Source organism: Podarcis bocagei (genome assembly GCF_964188305.1).
Source record: "Podarcis bocagei genome assembly, chromosome: 13".
In the NCBI taxonomy this organism is placed as follows: domain Eukaryota; kingdom Metazoa; phylum Chordata; class Lepidosauria; order Squamata; family Lacertidae; genus Podarcis; species Podarcis bocagei.
The window spans coordinates 680720-689266 of NC_138138.1; positions in this window are offsets into that span (position 1 = coordinate 680720).

An 8547-nucleotide genomic window follows, 5' to 3' on the forward strand; every position below is an offset into this window, starting at 1 on the left:
CAACGAGGTCACAGAGATTTTAGACTCAAGATGGGGGGAAGAGGGAGTAGAATACCTTCTCGCCAGAGAGGGCACCCCAGCCAGTGCCAACAGCTGGGTGCCGGGCTACGCTTTGGAAGAACCTCTGCTCAAGGACGAGTTTCATGCCCTCTTCCCACACAGGCCCATGCCAGCTGAGTTTTTCGACGACTGGCTTTTCACACCCACGCTTTCAGCCAGCACGTTCCAGGGGTTCGACTCGGACGAGGAACCGACACTGGACACACGTTCCCCGGAGGGGTCACCCTCGAGATCTGCCTCAGAACCCTCGTATTGGTGGGATGATCGACCAGAGGAGCAGTGGCGCAGGAAGTGGCTGGAGGGTCCCGGGCGAGCAACATCCCCAGAAGAGACCGAGGGAGAGACGGACATGGACGTGTTCGGGGAGGACCTTGGGTTCGAGCACGGCGGCACAGAGATGGAAGCAGAGGAGATTGACGTCGGAGAATGCAAGGAGGAAGAGCCGGACTTCTCCAGTTGGATGTACGCCACGGGAAACGAACTGTATCCGGCACTCACCCCCATAACAACGGAGCACCCAGCACCCACGCCTGAAGGAGGGGAGGGGGGAAGGGGGGGCTTCGAGGGGGGGATGGATGTCAGGGGTTCAGGAGCAGAGGCACAGGAAAGGGAGGAAACAGAGAGCGAGGGGGAGGAGTCCGAAGGAAATATGAGCGATGACAGCGGCCCGAGATCTCAGAGTCTTTCCAGTGAATCGGAAGATTCACAGAAAGGGGCGCCAGTGGTCAGAGCAAGGGGGGCGCCTAGGGGGACACCCCAGGAAGTCGGGACCAGAGGGGACTCAGAGAGCAGCAGTTGGAAATCGGGACCAGCTTCCCCACCAGAGCGCAGTAGGGGTCCCAGGCATCGGGATCTGGCGGCTCGCCGCAATCGGGAGGGCAGGAGTTAGGATTGGCCACACCTCCATTGGGAAGCGAGGAAACGGTCAAGAGGAAGGTTGAAGGCTGCGCGCGCGCGCCAAGTTCAAATGCACAGGAATGCGGCGCAGTAAGCAGCCCGGATAGGGAGCCAGGTCCTAAAGCCCGCCGCAAAGAGGGAGAAGAGTCCGGGGGGTCAGCGTCAGAAGAGTCCAGGAAGGAAGAGACCACGGGGGGTAGAGGGACCCAGAGGAGGAAGGAAAGACGGAAGAGGTGGAGTAAGGCTAGAGTATTAAGTTGGTGTACAGGAGGCGGAGACTCAGACGGAGCTTCGCCGGTCTAGCTTCTAAGACGTAGAGCTGCGCGCTTGCGGCTTGAAAATGGAAACTGTAACTCAATAAAGAAGTTTGTACAATACTGCCGGCTAGCGTGGTCCTCTGTGAGCTGGGACCTGGACAGGTGGTCATTCACCCCGACCCTAACCCTAACCCTAACCCTAACCCTAACCCTAACCCTAACCCTAACCCTAACCCTAACCCTAACCCTTAACCCTAACCCTTACCCTTACCCTATCCCTATCCCTAACCCTAACCCTAACCGTAAACCTAACCCTAACCCTAACCCTAACCCTAACCCCAACCCTAACCCCAACCCTAACCCTGACCCTAACCCTAACCCTGGCTCCAACCCTAACCCTTACCCTAATCCTAACAATAACAATAACCCTAACCCTAACATTAACGATAACCATAACCCTAACCTTAACCCTAACCTTAACCCCAACCCTAACTGTATCCCTAACCCTAACCCTAACCCTAACCCTAACCCTAACCCTAATCCCAACCCTAACCCCAACCCTGACCCCAACCCTGACCCTAACCGTAACCGTAACCCTAACCCTAACCCTAACCCTAACCCTAACCCTAACCCTAATCCTAACCCTAACCCTAGCCCTAACCCTAACCCTAATCCCAACCCCGATCCTGACCCTGACCCTAACCCTAACCCTAACCCTAACCCTAACCCTAACCCTAACCCTAACCCTTCCCTAACCCTAACCCTAACCCTAACCCTAACTGTCAGGGGTTCAGGGACAGAGGCACAGCGGAGACAGGAGATGGAGAGCGAATGGGAATAATCTGAGGACAGCGGGCAGGAGAATGACAGTGATCCGAGGGATTCCATGAGCCTCTCCAGCGAATCAGAGGATTCCCAGAAGGGGGCGCCGGTGGTTAGGACTAGGGGGGTCCCAGGGGGGAAGCACCAGAAGCAAGGGGCCAGCGGGGATTCCCAGAGCGGCAGCTGGAGATCAGGACCAGCTTCCCCACCAGAGCATAGCGGGGGGGGGCAGTTTCCTGTGTGTCAGGGGCAGTGTCTCCTCCAGCAGAGAGGGGAGATGAGTCCGGGCTGACCGCGCCTCCATCGGAGAAAGGGGGAATGGAGGGGAAGTCAGAACCAGCTATCCTCCCGGAAGAGGGGGAAAGCAGTGACAGGAGTAGTGTAACGATCAGAAGGAAGGTTGGGAGCTGGGCGTGCGCGCCAAGTTCAAATGTACAGACGCGTGGGACAGCAGAGCCCCCGGATTGGGAACCAGGTCCTAAAGTCCGCCGGAGGGAGGGGGAACAATCCGGGGAATCATCAGTGTCGGAGGAGTCTAGGAAGGGCGAAACCCCAGCGGGCAGGAGGACCCAGCGGAAGAGGGAACAAAGAAGGAGGTGGAGCAATGCAAGGATCTTAAACTGGTGTCGGGGAGGGACGGACTCAGAGGGAGCTTCAACGGTCTAGAGTTACAGACGTAGGGCTGCGCGCCGCTACTGTCAAACCACAAATGGACTTCAATAAAGACTTTTGTATATAAAGAGAAACTGGCGTAGGTACTTTGTGAGCTGGGACCTGAGGCAGCTCTGACAGTAAGCTCCCTCTCCCTGTAAAATTTTTTTTTTGCAAGCTCACGTAGAAAGGCAGGCATGACTACGGAGGCGCAGCTGGCAGAACTGCAGGACGCAGTCTCGAAGCTTTACGCAGAGGTAGCGGTCTCCAGAAAGAGGGAAGAGGACCCAGAAGCGCGCTGCAAAGATCTGCAAGCCAGGTGGGAACATGTGTGCAAGGAAGGATTCCTGGGGTCCCAGCCGGAGGGGATTGGCCTCGGAAAGCGGGGGGGGGGCAGCTTAGTAGCCCACTTCAATGGGGACCTGAAACACTATCCCAGCTTCAGAGCAGACGTTGTTTATGCGCTAAAATTGCTTCGGAAAGACTTTAGAGATGAAGAGGAGAACGTGGGTTTCATAATAACCCACCTGCATGGGGAAGCTAAAGCCTGGCTGCGCAATTTATGGCGCGAAGATGCCCCCGCCCTTAGGAATTCAGATGCGTTTATCGCGGCTATGGACGCTTGTTTTCAATCTACCGTGGACGTAGACGTCGCGAGGCGGGAGATGCATGGATTGCGGCAGGGCAAAGCTACAGTGAGACAATACCATTCTCGCTTTTTTGAGTTACTGAATGTGCTGCGCTGGGAAAAGGACTCCACGGCAGTGAGGGATCTATTCTGGGAGGGGCTAAATGGCTCCGTGAAAGATGAGCTGGCCAGAGGGGACAGACCTAGCACCACCGCAGAAGTAGTTCAGAGAGCGCTCACGATAGGGGTACGCCAGGAAGAACACCCTTAGAACAGGGATGAGTGTCGTCTGGCATGAGCACCCGCCAGGGCGCCTCCCTTTCTACCCAGGGACCTAGGGCGCACGCACCCCACGCCTCCGCTGGGGGAGGGGGAGGAACCAATGGAGATTGGTGGTGCCAAGGCTCAGACAGCAGCCAGAGCCCTAGCGCCAGGAGCAGTCAAGACGACGACTCCTAGAGGGAGCAGGAAGTGTTACATCTGCGACAGTGCAAAACACATGGCCAAAGAGTGTCCCCAGAGGATCCAGAAGCACACTGCAGCCTTGGCAACAGTAAAAGAAGCAGTGCAACAGCTTCAGGGGCAGCTTCAGGGAAACGACAATGCCTGGCTGGAAGCAGAAGCACTGGGGCCCAGCCAGGCAAGTCAGTGAAGCAGTCCCCAGAGATCTTAGAATCCACAGACCCCCTCCCACCCAAAACAGTGGTGCAGCTCACCGCATCACTCCAGCTGCCAAATGGATTCACCCTGGAAGTCCCTATTACCATTGATTCCGGTAGTAACGCAGACTTTGTGGGGGTGGAGTTCATCAAGCAGCATCGTATAGCGCTTCTGCCGGCCATGCTGCCACTACACGTCGTCACAGTCGATGGCAGGAAGCTGCTGGGCGGGCAGGTGGTACAGCAAACACCACCGATGGTGATGCAAATTGGAAATCACCGCGAAGTCATCAGCTTTAACGTCACCCACCTGTCAGACACGCCCATAGTGTTGGGCATGAGTTGGCTGGATAGGCACAGCCTGGCATTAGCGTGGTACCAGCGGCAGTTGACCTTCAGTTCCTCCTACTGCGCAGAACACTGCATCCAGACTGGCCAGGAAGAGGAGGGTCAGGAGGATGGACAGCAGCTGCACCTAGGCATGGTGCAGGCGGTGCCCCACAAGTACAAGGCATTTCTGGAGGTTTTCTGCGAGAAGGAAGCTGACCAGCTGCCCCCCCACCAGTCCTACGACTGCGCGATTGACCTCCTACCAGGGGCGACGCTGCCGATAGGGAAGCTGTATTCCATGTCCGAGGACGAGATGCAGGAACTCAGGGAGTTCATAGAGCACAACTTGAAGTGGGGATTCATCCAAGAATCCAAGGCAGTGGGGGGCAGTCCCGTGTTTTTCGTGAAGAAGAAAGACACGCCCCAACGGAGGCTGATCGTAGATTATAGGCTCATAAATTCGAAGACAAAGCCCAAAGCCTTTCCCATGCCCAAGATCGACGACCTGCTCGCGACAGTGAGGAAGGGGAGAATCTTCACCAAGTTGGATCTACGTGGCGCATACAACCTCATACGCATGCGGGAGGGCGATGAGTGGAAGACGGCCATGTTTACGCCGTTAGGCACCTATGAATACAAAGTTATGCCGTTTGGTCTCCAAAATGGCTCCCACTGTTTCCAAGCATTTATGCACCACATGTTAGCGGGACTCCTTTACAAGAAGTGTGTATGCTTCCTCGACGACATCCTGATCTTCTCGGAATCGCAGGAGGCTCACGAGAGGGATGTAAAGGAGGTCCTGCAGAGACTACGGGAGCACAGACTTTACGCCAAACTGGAGAAGTGCCGGTTCGACGTGACGGAGGTGGATTTCCTGGGCTACAAGCTGTCCGACAAGGGCCTCGCCATGGACAGCGCCAAGGTCCGCTCGGTGTTGGACTGGGAGAGCCCGCGCAATCGGAAGGAGGTCCAGAGGTTCGTCGTATTCGCCAACTTTTACCGCAAGTTCATCAAGGGGTTCGCGAAGGAGACGGTGGCTATCATAGAATCATAGAATCATAGAATCCTAGAGTTGGAAGAGACCACAAGGGTCATCGAGTCCAACCCCCTGCCAAGCAGGAAACACCATTAGAGCACTCCTGACATATGGTTGTCAAGCCTCTGCTTAAAGACCTCCAAAGTAGGAGACTCCACCACACTCCTTGGCAGCAAATTCCACTGTCGAACAGCTCTTACTGTCAGGAAGTTCTTCCTAATGTTTAGGTGGAATCTTCTTTCTTGTAGTTTGGATCCATTGCTCCGTGTCCGCTTCTCTGGAGCAGCAGAAAACAACCTTTCTCCCTCCTCTATGTGACATCCTTTTATATATTTGAACATGGCTATCATATCACCCCTTAACCTCCTCTTCTCCAGGCTAAACATGCCCAGCTCCCTTAGCCGTTCCTCATAAGGCATCGTTTCCAGGCCTTTGACCATTTTGGTTGCCCTCCTCTGGACACGTTCCAGTTTGTCAGTGTCCTTCTTGAACTGTGGTGCCCAGAACTGGACACAGTACTCCAGGTGAGGTCTGACCAGAGCAGAATACAGTGGCACTATTACTTCCCTTGATCTAGATGCTATACTCCTATTGATGCAGCCCAGAATTGCATTGGCTTTTTTAGCTGCCGCGTCACACTGTTGGCTCATGTGAAGTTTGTGGTCAACCAAGACTCCTAGATCCTTTTCACATGTACTGCTCTCAAGCCAGGTGTCCCCCATCTTGTATTTGTGCCTCTCATTTTTTTTGCCCAAGTGCAATACTTTACATTTCTCCCTGTTAAAATTCATCTTGTTTGTTTTGGCCCAGTTCTCTAATCTGTCAAGGTCGTTTTGAAGTGTGATCCTGTCCTCTGGGGTGTTAGCCACCCCTCCCAGTTTGGTGTCATCTGCAAATTTGATCAGGATGCCCTTGAGTCCATCATCCAAGTCGTTGATAAAGATGTTGAATAAGACCGGGCCCAAGACAGAACCCTGTGGCACCCCACTAGTCACTCTTCTCCAGGATGAAGAGGAACCATTGATGAGCACTCTTTGGGTTCGGTCAGTCATCCAGTTACAAATCCACTGAGTGGTAGCATAGTCAAGACCACATTTTACCAGTTTCTTTACAAGAATATCATGGGGCACCTTGTCAAATGCCTTGCTGAAATCAAGGTAGGCTACATCCACTGCGTTCCCTTCATCTACCAGGCTTGTAATTCTGTCAAAAAACGAGATCAGGTTAGTCTGACATGACTTATTTTTCAGAAATCCATGCTGACTATTGGTCACGGACACCCTCAGCTCCAAAAAGAAAAAGTTCACCTGGACGGACCAGGCAGAACAGTCTTTTCGGAGACTCAAGCGCCTCTTCGCGTCCGAAGAACAGCTGCTACACGTAAACCCCAGCAAACCAATGAGGGTTGAGACTGACGCCCCAGACAGAGCGATGGGGATGGTCCTGTTGCAGGAAGATCCACAAGGGAACTGGAGGCCCTGCACATTCTACTCCAGGAAGCTCAGCAAGTCAGAACAGAACTACACCATCTGGGACAGGGAGTTGCTGGCCATTCGTGCGGTCTTCAAGGTGTGGCGGCACTTCCTCATCGGAGCCAGACACGCCGTGCAGGTCCGCACAGACCACAAGAACCTGGAGTACTGGCGCATGGCGAGGCTCCTGAACCAGAGACACATCCGCTGGGCGGAGTTCTTTGCGGATTTCGACTTCAGGATAGAATACATCCCGGGAGACAACAACGTCATGGCAGATGCACTCTCCAGGAAACCGCAGTATCTCGAGGAAGCGGCACCGGTGGCGGCCAAACACATTTTCGCACCGCAGGCGTGGGCATGCGCTTCAGCCACCGTGGACCTGGACGCGGTGCGTCGCGCGCTGCAGACGGATCCGTTCGCACAATCCAAGATGGAGGAGGTGCGAAGGGGCACAGCGAAGGACGACGAGTTCCAGATACGCGACGGACTGCTTACCCGCAAAGGAGCTCTCTATGTGCCGGGAGACGACCTACGCGTGAAGGTTCTGCAGCAGTTGCACGACGCACCCAGCGCGGGTCACTTCGGCAAGGAAAAGACGGCGGAATTGGTAGCCAGAGACTTTTGGTGGCCCCAGATGCGAGGAGAGGTCGCGGATTACGTCGCCAGGTGTGACACTTGCCAAAGAGCCAAACCAGTGCACAGGAAGCCGGCGGGACTGCTGGAACCGCTACAGACGCCACTACAACCGTGGGAGAGGGTGGCGCTGGACTTTGTTACCGATCTGCCCAGTTCGCGAGGCAAGACGGTGGTGCTTGTGGCTGTTCACCAAGATGGCGCATTTCATTCCTTGCGCGAAGGTGGTGACAGCGGAGCAGACCGCCAAGCTGTTCATAGACCACGTGTTCAGAGTGCATGGCTTGGGTGGACTACTTACCGATGGCCGATGGCTGCAGAACCTTCGCGTGGAGATCGTCCCCCGGAACGTAGAGAGCACCTTTACGGGTTAGCAGGCCGTCGCGTATCTGGAACTCGTTGTCCTTCGCCGTGCCTCTTCGCACCTCCTCCATCTTGGACTGTGCGAATGGATCCGTCTGCAGCACGTGACGCACCGCCTCCAGGTCCACGGCGGCTTAAGCGCACGCCCACGCTTAACTCTGTATTCAAAGGTGCCCAACGGCGTGAACATGGCCGTCTTCCACTCATCACCCTCTCGCATGCGTATGAGATTGTATGCTCCGCGCAGATCCAACTTGGTGAAGATCCTCCCCTTCCTCACCGTCGCGAGCAGGTCGTCAATCTTGGGCATGGGAAAGGCCGCCGGCTTTGTCTTTGAATTTATGATCAACCTTTTTGGGGGCGTGTCCTTCTTCTTCACAAAAAACACTGGACTGCCCCCTACTGCCTTGGATTCCCAGATGAATCCCCGCTGCAGGTTGTGATCTATGAACTCCCTGAGCTCCTGCATCTCATCCTCGGACATGGAATACAGATTCGCAGTCGGCAGCGTCGTCCCTGGCAAGAGGTCAATTGCGCAGTCTTAGGGCCAGTGGGGTGGCAACTGGTCAGCCTCCTTTTCGCAGAAGACCTCCAAAAACCCCTTGTACTTGAGGGCTACTGCTTGCGCCATGCTGAGACTTAGCTGCTGCCCCTCCTCTTGGCCCTCCTCCTCCTGACCTGTCCGGATGCAATGCTGCGCGCAGTAGGACGAGCAAAAGGTGAGCTGCCGCTGGTA